This window comes from Passer montanus, unplaced genomic scaffold (assembly GCF_014805655.1).
Source record: "Passer montanus isolate IOZ18808 unplaced genomic scaffold, ASM1480565v1 scaffold2, whole genome shotgun sequence".
Classification (NCBI taxonomy): domain Eukaryota; kingdom Metazoa; phylum Chordata; class Aves; order Passeriformes; family Passeridae; genus Passer; species Passer montanus.
The window spans coordinates 2,027,233-2,042,501 of NW_024366591.1; the positions used below are offsets into that span (position 1 = coordinate 2,027,233).

At 40.2% G+C, this 15,269-nt stretch overlaps 1 protein-coding gene across 4 annotated transcripts in view; it reads left to right on the forward strand.

Moving 5' to 3' along the window:
* The window catches only part of INSC (INSC spindle orientation adaptor protein), a 128,506-nt gene that overhangs the window by 4,331 nt on the left and 108,906 nt on the right, over window positions 1-15,269 (forward strand). For 3 of the 4 annotated variants that reach the window (XM_039707253.1, XM_039707252.1, XM_039707255.1), the window contains exon 1: window positions 1,864-2,051. The exons of the other annotated variant lie outside the window; for it this stretch is intronic. The gene's annotated coding sequence lies outside the window, so the exon portion shown is untranslated. Of the gene's footprint in view, window positions 1-1,863; window positions 2,052-15,269 lie in introns of those variants that run through there. 4 annotated transcript variants of the gene reach the window in all.

Genomic DNA, 15,269 nt, shown 5'->3' on the forward strand with positions numbered 1-15,269 from the left:
CTGTGGGGGCTCCCAAGGAATGGCTCACAACAAAGTAATTTGGTATTGGCCTAGCTCAAGCATTCTCAAAAAAAGGCAAGCCTGGCTTTGAGCTGGAGCAGAGTCCTAGGTGGCTGAGAGCTGTCCTGCATTGCCTGCTCCAGCTGCCAGGCTGTCCAGGCCAGGTCCCTGGGGAGCAGCACCCACATGCTTGATTTGACTGAGTGTGTTAGCTGGGACACAGATATGCTGCCCTACTCAGTGCAGTGGAGCAGGGCTAGGGAAAATGTCTAACTGCTGTAACTTTAGCAGAGCAAACATGAAAAGGAATAAAACCCAGACCATTGGGGTAGCACGGGCTCTGTCTCCCACTAGGGGTTTGCACACAAGAAGACAGTGCACCTTGTCTGAGGCAGGAATTCTGCCTCTGGCCAGTGTTTAAACCCCATTTCTTTCCATAGCTATGCATAGCTGTACCCTCTCCCACCAGCTCTGTGTCTCCCCTTGTGAGGATGAATTCTTCCCTCTCCAGGTTTTGCTGTGGGGCAGCAGCTGCCAACACCCCGGTGCTGCAGGGAGGTCATGTCCAGGGCAAGAACCAGAGAGGCAAGAGCAGGAGTGCTGAACAAACCTTGGCAAAAGCTGATCATGCCTTGGCTAAAGTCTTTATTCCTCTGGCCTGCTGAAGGTCTGCTGAGGGAGCCAGAGAACTCATGCAGCTCTGCAGCCAGCGGTGCCTGCCTGCTGCAGGAGTTAAAACTCACTCAGGCAGTGTGGCTGTGTTTGTTGTCTTATTCACTTTAAAATATGTCATGCCGTGTTAATTATCCTTTTCACATCAGAAATGTCAGAAGTGATGTATGATTAATAAATGAGGACGTTTCAGGTGTTGCCTTTGGTGCTGTGTGAGATGGTGACAAGGGTGCAAGCTGTGCTCACTGAGCCCTTACTGCAGGTGGAGACTACACTGGGGTCCTGACTGCAGCACACCGAGCTGGTGACAAGGCATAAAAACTTACATTCCAAAAGTGTCTTGGAAGCATTTCTCAAGAACAAAACCTATTGCAAGTAGAGTATTTCCAGCCAGCAAGGACCGCTTTAGGAATAGCTTTTCTGTTAGCTAATTTCTGTCCTTAGGAGGAAGTGGCTTCCTTCCTCTCTTAATTTAATTCCTTTGCTGTGGTGACCTTCACCTGTGTGACTCGCTCCCTGAAATCCTCTCGGGAGGATCAGTGTCAGTTCTAATAAGCCAGCTGTCACTTTACACCAAACAGAAAGTAAGTGTTCCATTTGTTAAATGGCCCACGAGAACCCAGAGGCTTTTTCTGCCACCCTCATTTTTTTTTTGCTAGGGGAAAGTGTTTTACTTTGACGTGGCTGAAAGCGCACAAAGCGGATTTGAAGCTGCAGGTTTAAGTGTCTTGAGTGAAGACTGCCATGTAAGGTTTTTCTTTATTTATCAGCCGTGCTGAAACGCGATCAGAGTTACAGCGCGGGGTCCGAGCACAAAGAGTTTCCTTGTGTTTCCAGCCTGAGGATAAGGGATGCATCGTGTCAGGAACACACTGGGAATTTCTTTCCTTTAGAAAGCTGCACAGGAAGACACGGGAAAAGTAAGATTGTTACACTGAGCTCTTGGCTGCCGATGCAGCGTGCAGCACTGCTTCTTGTTGGGAGTTTTGCCATTGACTTGATTGCGAGCAGGACAGCTTTTCTCTGTCACAGCTGTTTATTCATTGCTCCCCTTCTACTGCTTTTTGGTGCTGACAAGCACAAGCTGTGCCCCTCCACCAGCTTGCACAGGTGGGTTATATTCACACCACTAATCATGGAAAGTATTTGAGAGCAGAAGTGAAGGGGAGCACTGTATTTGTGTGCCTTTCACACGGTAGCTGGTGTCTGAATTCAGCAGCTTGTGGAGCACAGGTTTTAAACAGTGTTTGACAAATGTGAAATCAGTGCATGTCCCTGACTGACCACCACTGGAGAGCACCTTGAGACAGGAAAAGAAAGTGGCAGCTCCGGCATGTGAGAGGAAGGCCATGGTTTGTCCCTGTGGACCTGGAGGTCGTGTAAGTATGGGGGTTTGCCTCTGTGGTGGGGATTTTGCAGCTGAGAAGAGGGCTGAATGTGGAGTCAGATGATGAAATGCTCCCCACCATGGCTCTGCAGTAGGCTCTGTGAAGCCAGTTCTCCTTCTCACACTCAGCCCTGCTCCTCAGGGCAGCTCAGAGCCTTTTGCTCAGTATTGTTTGGAGATACCTCAGCATTGCAGCAATATCCCACAGCCTCTCCCTTCCCTGTGGGCAGCCTCCCAGGGGCTCTCCAAACTTCTGTCACTGCTGTTCCTTTGCCAAGAGAGGCTAAAGGACAGCAAGCTGCTCAGTGCGTGTCACAGGAGGCTGCCCAAGCTTTACCCTGGAGATGAGCCTTTCTCCTTCCTGGCTGCAGAAGTGGGGAGGGAAGCTTTCCTCTTGTTCCTCTGGGCATTTAATTTGTCCTTGTCTCATGATCTGTATAGGCTGGAGACTTAGGGACAAAATCATTCTTCATTAGCACCCTAATTTATACTCTAAACTAAGTGTTTGCAGTAACTGAAATAGCTATCTGAGAATGATTTCAGGATATTTAAATCTAGTTAAGTATCTAATATACCATCCCTCAGCCTGAGTGAGCTTTGAAACTGTGTGTGTATGACAAATATACATCTGGCTTCTCTGTGTCTTCCCAGCTGTGGGGAAAGGTCTTCAAATCTAGAACCCTGTGCTTGGCCCTGCTCTGCATGAAGCAAACTGCAAAGAGAGGGTTCTGGCTTTGTTCAGATTTTGTGTTGGATTTTTTTCCTGGATGTGTTCCTAAGGCTGTGACTTTCAGAGAGTGGTGAATGTGATATTTAATAGCAGTTTATTTAGGGTTTTTTTTGTCCCCCTTGGTCTACTTCAAACGACTACAAATTTGGGCTACCAAATCTTTAGACCTCCCCAAAACTTCAGGCCATAGCAATGCTGCACTTTGAACAAAGTACTCAGTAACCATTAAGGCACATAGCTTTGACTAATTGACTTTCTCAACAACTGCTGAAGTTCGTGGCTTTTCAAATGGATGGAACTGGAGCCCACAGACTCATTGTCTCTTCAAGCCACTGCACAGGTGGGAAGCGGTACTGGGTAATGAGCCAAAAAAAAATATATATATACACACACAAAAAAAGGGGTAGCTTCATTTTCAAGAGATTTGGGGTTGAATTTATTTTAAATAAAAGTGTGTATAAGTGTGTGACGATATAAACTTATATATGGAACTAACAACAGATAATCAGCTTGAAACGTGTAAGCAACAGATGTCTTCCAGCATGTGCTTCTTGGATGTAAACCTAGGAAAACAAAATAGATTCTTTTATGGTTAGCGCTCATGTAAGGGAAGTAAAGTAATTCCTAGACTTGGTTAGTTCCTTGCTTTTATAGTTGGAAAATAGGCAATACGCAACTCCAAGCATAGTTTAGACCTTTTATCTTTGATGAAACTTGGTCCATGTTGCTCCCTGTGGATGTGGGAAGTTGCTAATTAGGAAAGTGAAATGTTTTCTCATGTAGCTACAGGGCTCTGAAGACAGTTAATTCAGTATGCTCTGAGAGTACTGAAACTGGGCCACTGAACACTTGTTGATGTTTAATCAAATTGTGATTTATGGACTCAGACTTCCTTCTGAACTTTATATTACTTACAGCCTAAGTGACAGTTTCTTTCCTAGAACAAGAAGCCATTTTGATATGGTATGGCACATTTTTCATACAGTGAACCTGTCTGTTGCAGAACTTTGCCATATCCCAGATGTAGGGATTTTACTGTTTGTAGTCTGCATACATAAGTTAATAAAAACATAGGTGTTCTTCTTAGCAACTTGTGATCTAGATGTGGGTTTAAGGCTGTGTAATCTTGGATGTTAAAAAAAACACCTTGGAGGAGCAGATTTAAAACATCAGCATCCTCAAACTGTCTCATTTAAAATATTCTCAATTTTTTTGGCTGGAAGACCACCTCACTCTCATCGCTTACATTAGCCTTTCTACAAGCCAGTTGTGAGAAAGCTTTCCTGGCCAGGAAAACTGCCTTTCTCTGTTCTGTATGTTAAGGATTAACTGGCTTAGTAACATTAGGGACTGCATTTCCCTTTCCTAACTGTATTCCTCAAAAAAATGCTGTAGGTAGGAATTCACAGCAATCACAGTGTGATGGTCCTGAGTGCCCTGCTGAGAGGCACCACCTGTGCAAAGGAGTAGAGCTCTTGGGAAATGAATTACCAGAAGAGGAGAAACAAAATCAAGCCTCAGCTGGCTGGACAGTCAGCTTTGGGTGATTTGGTGAGGAAATATGAATCACTGCTTTTTAAATTTAGTGTCATTTTGAAATTAGTAATGTGTTTGAAGCTAGGATAAATCTTAAATACGATTCCTGGTGAAGTGTTCTCTAAGTTTTCATTGCTATTTTTTCCCTCTACAAATGGAGAGGCAATTAACTGCCTGTGGAATGCAGGATTTGGAGAGAAAATTGTGATTATGTACTATATTGAAAACCTAGCTCTGCATTTACAAGCTGCAACTGACCTTGTAATGAAAGACTATTATCATAACTAGGCATGACTATTTACATTGATTCACACTTAACAGTTGGTTTTCTGTGCTTTTGAAGGTGAGGTGACTTGTTAATTGTTTTTTCTTTCCTGCTCAACTAGAAATAAGTTAGCTGGGTTTATTTTTAGGGGGGAATGGAGTATGAAAGGAGAAGCTTGGCTCATAATTACAGTGTGAGTGGAAAATGTGTTCCCAAGTGTGTGTTAGGATTAATACAGCCAGCACCTGTGAGAACCTGTTTCAGCTAAACAGCAGATGCTGTAAGTTCCTTAGTAAATAATTTGGAACTAGTATTCTTCTTCTGAGTGTATAAATCAGTCCTCTCCACCCCTTCCTTCTTTTAAGTCCCCCAGATCTACTTTCCTTTTTGGTCTCTAAAATGATCCCCAAGCCCCCACTCTGTGTGTTGATCCAAAAAAAGAGTACAACTTCCCACTGAGACTTCTGGAACAGCTGTGTACAGCACAGCTTATCTTCTGTTGGATCTGTTAATCTCCAGCAAAAGCTGTGATTTGTACAATTATTTTCACCACAGCCTGCAGCACCCAGCTCATGTTGCAGAAAGGTCAGTGCTGAGAGAGGCCTGAGTGCTACACAGAGGTCCAGCATGATGTAAGAGTAAATGGTAGTGCTGGTAAGTGTCTGGTTGGTTTGGAGGGTGGCCATGTGACAAAAATAGTCATTGTCATGGTCTGAGTGTCGTGGAGAGGGTTTTGTGCAGATGGGAAAGCAGAGAGAGGAAATGTTGTGAATTGCCAGGATAACTATGAAGTTGTTTGCTAACCTGTTAGTGTTGCTAATAAAGTACAAAAGTGGCAAAACAGATTGGTCACAGGCATGAATGGTGCCACTGCTGCAGTTTTTTTTTAAACAAAAGTTGGCCAAATACAAAAAATAGGGAGGACAAAGGTGTATCTCTTTCAGTTTGATTATGTGAAGTTCTAATGCTTCTTGACTCTCTGTACTTCTGTCATGGAAGTGGAAGGAAAAAACCCCTTAATTTTAACGCTGGTTTGAGCATGCTAATAATCAAGGTGAGGTTTGATGAAGATTTGCAGGAATGTTCTGGTTGCAGTAAAAGTCCTTGTCCAAAGTAAAGTCAAAAGTGAGAGGCTGCTCTCTGCGTGCTAAGGATTGTGTTCTGTTACTGCAGTTATAGATGAGAAAGAAATTTAATTTCTTTATGAAGTAGCTTCAGTTGTCTGTAGGGACTTATTTGAAGATGAAGAAATAAAAAAGCAAAAGCCTTGTTCTAGAGGGGAAAAGAACAGTGTGACTTTAGAATCCTATAAATTGCTTCCTAAAAATGATCCTGCTCATAAACTGCATAAAGTGCACAATATTTTTTTGAATTATAGCTTTTGGTGAGAATGCAAACAATATTCTTTTGAATTTATTTCTTTTGAATTATAGCTTTTGGTGAGAATGCAGGTGCCCACTGTGCAGGGCTCAAGAGCAGTGCCAGAGCTCATGGACATGCTCTGTTCCATAACCCACTGAAACTCCACATGCACAGGAGAATGACCTGGTGGCAAGATGCGGTCCAGATCATGTAATTTCTCTCAAGAAAATTCTTTTCTTTATTGGTTCCTTGGTGATTTCCATGGATAAAAGTACCCCCTAAATGAGGTGTGCATCTTCCTAGAGTGAGGTTATTTCACAAGCACCTGGTGGCAAATTTGGGGTTATTTCTGTGCAGAAGCTGACAATCATGCCCCAAGGACAGACAGAAGAATAGTTTGAGATTTAATCAGCTTCCCTATATCTTGAGTTTCTCTTCATGGTTTCTGCCTTTATGATCCTAATCGACAGCTTACACTTAATAGCTCAAGATAATTTTGGTTTTTCTCTTGAATCTTGCATTTTTTTGGACCCAGATAGGAGGTCTCATTATATGTTTCCATTTTCAGCAAAATTTTACCTGTCATTCTCAAAACCTGAGCACAACAAACTACATCACAAAATAATAGTAAATAAAACTTCTTATAAACCAAACAAAAACTTTGTATAATATTGTGAATCTCTGTACCATTTTGTCAAAAGCTGACTACAGCTTAATGGGCTTTCAAAGCAGAAAAATAAATCAGATATAGATCTATGGAAAACAAGTGAGGTACTTCTTATCACATGATTTAATAGTTCCTTTAGAAAATTGTTTTGCACCATTATGGCTTCAAGTACCCTTTATGTAGTCTACTAATGAGAGGCCTCTGTAGCAGCTAACACACCAGGTATGGAAAAGGCTCAGAATTCCAAATTCCTTTCAAAAGTGAATACAGTGTGTCAGAAAGGAGAGGAGAAGGGGAAAAGAGTAAGGAGTTATACCTCTTTATTAATAATAACAGTGAACTAGCCTGGGGAGAAAAGTTCCTATGAAAGGATAATACATAAAGAGTTTTTCACACTGCCTCAAGTTTTTTTTTGTTAAAAATAAGTTTAAGATTTATAAAGATTTTTTCAATTTAAAATACTTTTTTTCTTTTCCTTCTCTCTCCTTTTTCACAGCCTAGGTACCTCCAAATAAATTGAAGGAATAGGTACAGGGGTAATTGGTTTGAAGAAAAAAGGATGGGGAGGCAAAAGTTGAATAATATTGCTAAAGAGGCAACTGGCCCATTACAGTGTTGTAAAAGTATGATTTGATCTTTCAGTCTGCACTACCTCAATTGCTTTATTAGTTGTTGCATATGCTAAATATAAGTAACTATAGCTCTATATTAAATATATCTATATGCTAAATAGAAGTAAATATAACTCTAGATTTTGAAGAAATAATGAAGTGCAACTTTATGTGCCAAATCAATATGTTCATTACTTGTTAGGGATTTGATTCCAAAACCAAAATGCCCATGGGTGGAGATGAGATCACATCTGAAATACCAGACAAACTCTGTCATGGCTCCAGGTCTCTGCAGTGCCTGCCTCCCTTTGACCTGCCTGATGGCTGGTATTTTTGAGAAGAATATTTCAAGTTTGTAGATGTTCCTCTTTTTTTTTTTTCTTCCTTTCTTTCCCAGAAAGCCCAAAGGCCCCAGGCCAGGGTCTTCATGGAGGGGAGACCTGTAGTTTGGCTGGCTCAACCTCTGATTTACTGAGGCTGAGATGCTTAACAATTTCCAGTAAAAAACAAAAAAGTACATTTGTGTCAAAGACTTTTTATTTTTATTTTGATTGCCTCAAACTGGGGCCAGCCTTTGTTCTGTCTTGCAGTTAAGTAACTCTGGTATTTATGATAGCCTGCAATTACTGTACAAGCTATCATTTTTCCATTTCAGAAGTTAACATTTCTCCATGCTTGCAGCATTATCTCAGATGCCACAATTATGTGCACCCTGAGGAGGAGGAAATGGCTGTGGCACATCACATACTCTGGTGTGGCGAGGGCAGGGAAGTGAATTTTGGGGATTTCTGGCATAAGTGTTCTTGTGGAGCCAGGTTTTCATGTGTGCCTGATGAGAAGAGTTAGTTCACAGCACATACTGTAATGCTTTGTCTTAGGAAGATTTGAGACTATTAGTTTCCAAGTGATTTAAAGATATATCTAGGAAAAGTAAATACATGCAGCAAAAATAAACTGGTGGATACCCGAAGTCTCATTTAGCCTTAGGCACACTTGAGAACAAGATCCTATATCTAGGAAAAATAAATACATGGTAGACTGCAGCAAAAATAAACTGGTGGATACCCGAAGTCTCATTTAGCCTTAGGCACACTTGAGAACAAGATCCAGGGCACAAGAAGGACCAAAAAGTGTTTCTAAGTAGGCAATGTTCTCAGACATTTTAAAACCAACGTGCAAGGAGATCACTTCCTACTGGAACTGCTAAAGAGCAGATTGGGCTGTGGCAGACCTGCAAAAACTGTGCTGTGCTTGATTTGTTTGTTCTGATTTGCCCTTTGGCTTCCTGGAATTTTTAGGGTTCAAGCTCAAATATGTGGTACCTACAAGCAAAGCAAGACTAAATCCCTACCTTGCCTTTTTGTCAGGGGTTTGCTATTTATTTTTTCAGGCAATATGCAATCTGCATATGACACAGAGCACGTGGGAAGGCAGGGATTTCATCATTGATCTCAGATGAGCTGGGTTCCTGATGGCTTCAGTGCTCTGGAAGCTGAGGGATATTTGCAGATGGATTTGGATTTATAAGATCTGCTGTAAAAATAGATGCAATTTTAACAAAACCTTTCACAAGAGGCATATAAATTCTTCTGCCTTTTGCCAATGTATAACTAGGGATGTTGAAAAGTTATGTCAATCTCTCCTTAGCCAGGAGCTGTGGGGGAGAATTATGTTATAGCCTTTAAGTATGACAGCTTTCTATTCTTGTGGAGTTAATCTGTAAGGTAATTTTTAAATCAGTAACTTTTTACAAATATGTAGATTGTTTATTATACAAACGCAGTACAAGATCACCGTTAGTTTATTTTTCTTTAATGTTAGCATAGAAGTAAGTGTAACCATGTTCAAATGCTTTGATAATTTGATGTACTAGGATGCCCAAATACTTTTTGCTCTTTCATGGCTTTGAGACAGCTGGTAAATGCTTCATTCTGCATACGGGGCAGAATCAGCTGTGTTTATTGTTGAACAATATAGTGTTGATTTGGTGAAGAGGAGATTTAAAAAACTTGGGGAAATGCAATCCTAAAGCTTGGCTGACATCATTGTTTGGCAGCCCATTTATTATGGGAAGGCTTTTCTCCTCCTCAAAGTTTTTTGGAGTTCTGGCCTTGTGTTTAGTCTGCTTGTCCTGCTCTGCTCTCATCTGGTGGAGGGGAGGCTGCAGCCCCTTCCTGCTGCAGCATCACTGCCCAAGGCTTCTCTCCCAAAGGCCACACACCAAGTTTTATGTGGCTTCTGCTGTAATAAATTGCATAAAGCAGCCCCTCATATAGGGCTTGTAAAAGCTGACTTTGTGTTTTGTCTCAGTGGTGGTCTGAGTAGTGCTGGCACTCCGTGCACCTGTCTGATATTAATAGGAGAAAATCAGGATACAAGTTAAAACTTTTAAATGTTGTCTGTTTAAGCATTGCCGTGGAAGTTACTTTGAAAAGAGAGATTTGCTCTGCCTTTTAATTTGTGCAATTAATGATATGTTTACATGAGAAGTGGTTAAATTCAGTGTTTTCTTAACGTATTTATAAAAATACAGAGGGTGGCCAGTTAGTGAAATGAATCACAAAATGATGAAAAGTCTAGTAGAAATCTAAATATGGGTAAAAATAGTCAGTTCTGTGGATGTGGGCAGGAGATCTGGTCTGGAGCACCAATCCTGTGAGGAATGGCTGAGGGAGCTGGAGAAGAGGAGGCTCAGGGAAGTCCTTCTTGCTCTTTACAAGAGAAGAGATGTGGGGTTGACCTCTTCCCACAGACAAATCATGACAGGATGGCATGAAATGGCCCCAGGCTGCAGCAGGGGAGGTTCAAGTTGGACATCAGGAGAATTTCTTCTCCAAAATGGCTAAACATTTGGGATGGGTGGAGTTGCCATCCCTGGAAGCGTTGAAGAGATGACTGGATGTGGCGCTTAGCACTGTGGTTTAGTTACACCGTGGTGATTGGTCAAGGGTTGGACTTCATGATGTTGGAGGTCCTTTCCAGCCTTGATGGTTCTATGAGTCTATGAAATATCAGTAGTGCCTTTAATGTCTTGGATGGATAAAAGCTCTCTTGGAGCCATCATAAAGGGTTTTTTGCCTCATAAACTTAGCACAAGTGCCTGGTGTCTCAGTTTTACAGTAACCTTGCTTGTCTGAGCAGGCAGTGTGGTGCCAGGGAGGCCAGTAACCTTCAAAGTGTTACTAAAATGATCAGTTTTTGCCTTTCTGTACAAGTACACTGTGTGTGGGGAGTGAACAAAGCCTTCCTCTGCCTTTTACTCTCAGTTCAGACTGCTAAGAAAGAGGGGTAATTACCTTTAATGAGCCCAAGAAGTAGCTATGCCTGTTATCATACCCCTTTAAAAAAAAAGAGCCAGATGTCACTCTGATTACAATTGCAGGTGGGTGCAGTCTTTCCTTGGACTGTGAGCACTAATTTTTAATATTGTCCTCAAATATTGTGTAAACAGACCAAAGCCAGTACACAAATGCATGAAAACAAAAGGAAAGAGTGAGAGAACTCTTGATGCTTATGGTTTGTCCAAAATATTCTTCTGAAGTAACAAAAGTGATGCAGAAAGGGCGTTCAGTGAAATTCTTTGAATGTTGAGCAGTTGGCCAAAGATCAGTGCAAGTCAGCTGTGTTGACAGGGATCCATCACAATTCAGAGCTGATCAATACTGCTTCACAAGCTGAAAATACTGGTACAAAACCTGTTGTGTCTCGCTGAATGTAGCTGTAACTTATACTTTTCTGTAACAGCACCTTGAAAGTTCAGCCTTTTAAGTGCCACTAGAAATTATAGGCAGCAGTGTCAATGCATCAAGGTAGATTTTTTAACACTGCAGTATCAAAGGAATATTCCCTGGTCAAACAAAACTTTGATGAATGAATTGCTTGTGGTGATAAGAAGTTATTGGGTTCACTTGATAAATAATTGGTTTGGTTTTATTTTTTTTTTAAAGGAGGGATAAAATCTTACATATGACAATGTTTTTTTCCTAGTAAGCTGGCTTTCAAATCACAGTGAGAGTTTTCAGTTTTGATGTTCCAAATACCCATTTGTGCCACTAATTTCTGTGTAGGGGAGCAGAAGCTGAGTGATTAAATTGCAGATGCTTGTGAGCCACCATGTTGTATCACCCTCACAGTGTGCTGACACAGTGTTTGTGTGTTTGGACACTGTCTTTTCCCACAGATATGCAGCCCTTGAATCTCCTCTTTTTACCAGAACAGGACACTATGTGCACAGATGCTTTAGATGTTGGTAAAAATGAAACAAACTTGCATATAATCAAAAGAAGTTTTTATTTTTCATCCTTGTTGTCATCTTTTTTTTTCCCCTAAATGATAAGCTAATTTTTATCTGACCTTGAGTTGAGTTGATTGTTTCTTGTTCAACTTATTGTTCACAAGATGCTCTCCACTTGTGCTGTTCTTTCTACGAGAATCCATGTTTTCGTTTGCCAGACCATCCTTTGCCTACAATTACATATTTTTGGTACTGTTTCTTCATTGAAACATAAGCCTAAAGATCTGGTGGCTGTGCATTTTGCTTCTAGTATGAAATCTGTGAAGCTCTGTACAGCCCATTGCTGTGTCTCTTACTTTGTCTTTGGAAATAGATTGCCAGCTACAATCTGTGTGTATTTAATTTGTCTAAAAAATGTGTTGGCCAAATTTTCACATTTGAGAGTTATTCAATTTACCCTAATGGTCTTTAACTGAGAGTTATGTTCACACAGTAGAAGATAAAATAGACTAAATTTTTTCTTAGCGCTATTAAATTTTTGAACTTGATGAGTCCCCATCTAGTCCAGATAATCCAGTTTGAGTTTGTCCAGTACCTCTATCAAATCTGGCAAGCAAGAGCTGCATTGCTTGAGGTTATTGGAAGATAAAGGAATAGTGCAAAGTGAGACATGTGAAGAGGAATGAGATTGTCAAATAAAGCAAATTTCTTCCTTGTAGAAACAAAGAACATGAAATGATTTGGCTTTAACCACGCGCTCTGTATTTTCCTGGCTGGATGTGCAATGCTTAAAGCCAAATCATTTCATGTTCTTTGTCAAATAAAGCAAATTTCTTCCTTGTAGAAACAATGTTCTGAATCTAAGCTCTTCCATAAGCAGTGTGTTCTACTCAGTGCTGCTGGTACTGGGAGTTTCTGTAGCAGATTTCTCTTGAATATCTTCAAGAGTTGTGTCAAAGCCTTAGAAACCACTGGTGCTCTCAGCAACTAAATGGTCAGACAAGCCAGAGGTGGCACATGCACAGACCATGGTGTGTTTGACAGGGTTGAAGGCAAGTGCCAAGGGACAGCACAACTGATTTCAGTGAAGATTCACAAGCAGCTTGTCTGAGAAGTGCTGAGGTGGCTGGCCCTAATGTAGCAAAGCTTTTCAGCAGGTATCAGGTTTCAAACATGTGAGATTTTTCATTTTGTTGCATATGAGCATCCTTGAGTAGTTTGCTGGATTGGGATCCTGGCAGGACTGAAACCTTAAATATCTTTGCCCATTCAGCATCATAAGTTATAGGAAGAATTTCTCTGGATTTGCAGTTTTTCCTTAAATTCTGTAACATAGTTATACTGTTTTCCTATTGGTAGTTCCCACTTCTTTAAGAGCTTGAAAGAATTCATTGGGTTTTATAAAATTTAAGAGTCTACATTTTATTCCTATTAGATATGCAATCCCATTTAAAGAGCTTGGGGAAAAAAAAAAGAAAGAATCAATAAGCCCCACAAAATTAATACTGATGAAAAATACACCTCTTGTAGAACTTTGAGGCTGTCCATAGAAAAAATTGCAGTCTTGTCAAGCAAACCATCACAGAGGAGTACTTGTTTTCTGGCCTGACAAAAAAAAAAGTGATTTTGAGAGCTGTATTTGCACTTAGTGTAGAGGCAAAGATGAAGCACATCTAGCAACAGCTCAGCTGAGCTCAGCTTATCTGAGCTGTAGAGAACTCACACTTAACAGCAAACCATCATAAATGATGGATTAATTCTTCTACAAAATGACTGCTGTTGAGCTTGATTCTGCTAATGTTTCATGATTTCATTACACACCTTTGTGCCTGTCTGGTGGTGATGTCTGGCCTTTCTCTTTTGTGAAGTTTCTTCATGCTGTTTTTGTGTATTGAAGAAGCAATTGGGAAGACTGGGTGGCAAATAACGAATGCAATGCATTTTTCAAGAGGTGTTGTTTGCCAAAACTAGCTGAATTAAATGCCTTTTCAGCATAGAACAGCATATGTTTCTTTTGGCTGGTGAGAAGAAAGCTGAAGCAAGGCTGGGAGAGCTCTCATGATTCAGGCAGCAGGACCTGGACTGTACTTGCCCAGTTTGTGCTATTGTAGCTTGCAGGTTTCCTGTTCTTCTAAAAGAGATTTTTGCACCTTGATTGAGGGTCCCTTTTGGCTTGAAAGGAGGGAGAATACAGCAGTTTTTCAGTGCATAAGGGGTGTGTTGCAGCTGTAGGTTCTGTCTGCCCAGACAATAACTCTGCCTGAAGTAGATAGATTTCAGCAGTTTCTAGTACTGAAAACTGGGCCAAGCAACAAGACAGAGAGGACATGATTTCACAAATAATTTTACTTAATAGAAAAAAAAGTCTTTAAATGCAGATCTTTTGGAAATGAACATCATTACTGCTGTTTCTCCAGCTGGATAGATTTAAACTTGTAATTACAGAAGCATTCCAAATAAGCTGCCCCCCAAAATATGATACTTCTTGCCCCAGTCACAAACCTGACTATTATTTTGAGGTTAAAAAGCTTTTCCAAAAGGATGAATTTGCCCTTTCATTTCTATCCCAAATATTCCATTTTAGTAATGAAATGTGATCTCAGCTTTCCTTCCTTGTTCTAGTGGAAGAAAAAGTAATTAAGTCTACTTTCAGCATTATGTCAACTGCTGATCAAGGCTTTGGTTTATTATTTGAATCCATGGTGGTATCTAAATTTGCAGTTGGCCAGCATTCACAGGAACTGTGAAATAGGTAGAACCCTGCACCATCCACGTCCTTCCTGGTGAGTCTATGAAAAAGAAAACTTTTGCAACTTTATCCATAACCTTTGGGAACAATTTACTATGAGCTGAGCACAAAAAGAACTTTGATTGCAGAAAGGGTCTAATTAAAATTAACTGATACTTCATTAGTGAAAAAAAATTAATTACTATCAGAATGAAAATAATATGACTTAAGGTAAACAAAGAACTGATATCCTTATCACTGTGAAATGGTAAATGTCTCTTGGAGCAGTTCTTTGCCCTTAGATCTGCTAGTTTGTTCAGGTTACTGGAGGTGAAGCATGGGGAAGATGCAGGAATGTCTTGGGCAATATGTATGACAGTTTTTAAAAAAATATTTTTGTTTGATTTTTTGTTGTTTTTTTCTGTCAGGAGAAGTTTTTTTACACTCAATGCAGTATGAGTGGAAAGTATCTATGCAGGGCTGAAACATTTCCTGTTCTGCAGGCTTGCAGCAGGCAGAAATGAACTCAACACTTCTACAGAGAACTTGAACAAGTGGCTTTTAGGATAAATGTCTGCTTGTTTATTGGGATGGATTAAAAGGCAGAAAAGTAAATGTCATGTCTAAGTACTAAGATGTGCTGCTGTGATGTGTAAAACAAATTGAACTTTACATCTACATTGCATTAGTGCACTGCCTTCTTTGCTGTTCACAATTTATAGTTTTGAAAAATACTTTCAAGCCCTAATATGAGCATTTCTTTAGTCACATAATTTTCAGGAGCAGTTTATGGTTTAAAAGGAAGGGATTTTTCTTATTCACCTTTTGGTTCATGTAATTTTTAAATCTCATGCACTTAAATTTTCTTGCAACTGTTACAGAGTGAAGTTAAATGCTCAAATAAAAATCTCAGTCTTTGGAAATGAACATTGTCTTCTTTCACAGTGATAAAGATATCTGTTCTTTGTTTTCCTTAAGTCAGATTATTTTAATTCTAATAGTAATTAACACTTTTTTACAAATGAAATATCAGTTAATTTTAATTAGACCTTTTCTACGATCAAAGTTCTTTTAGTA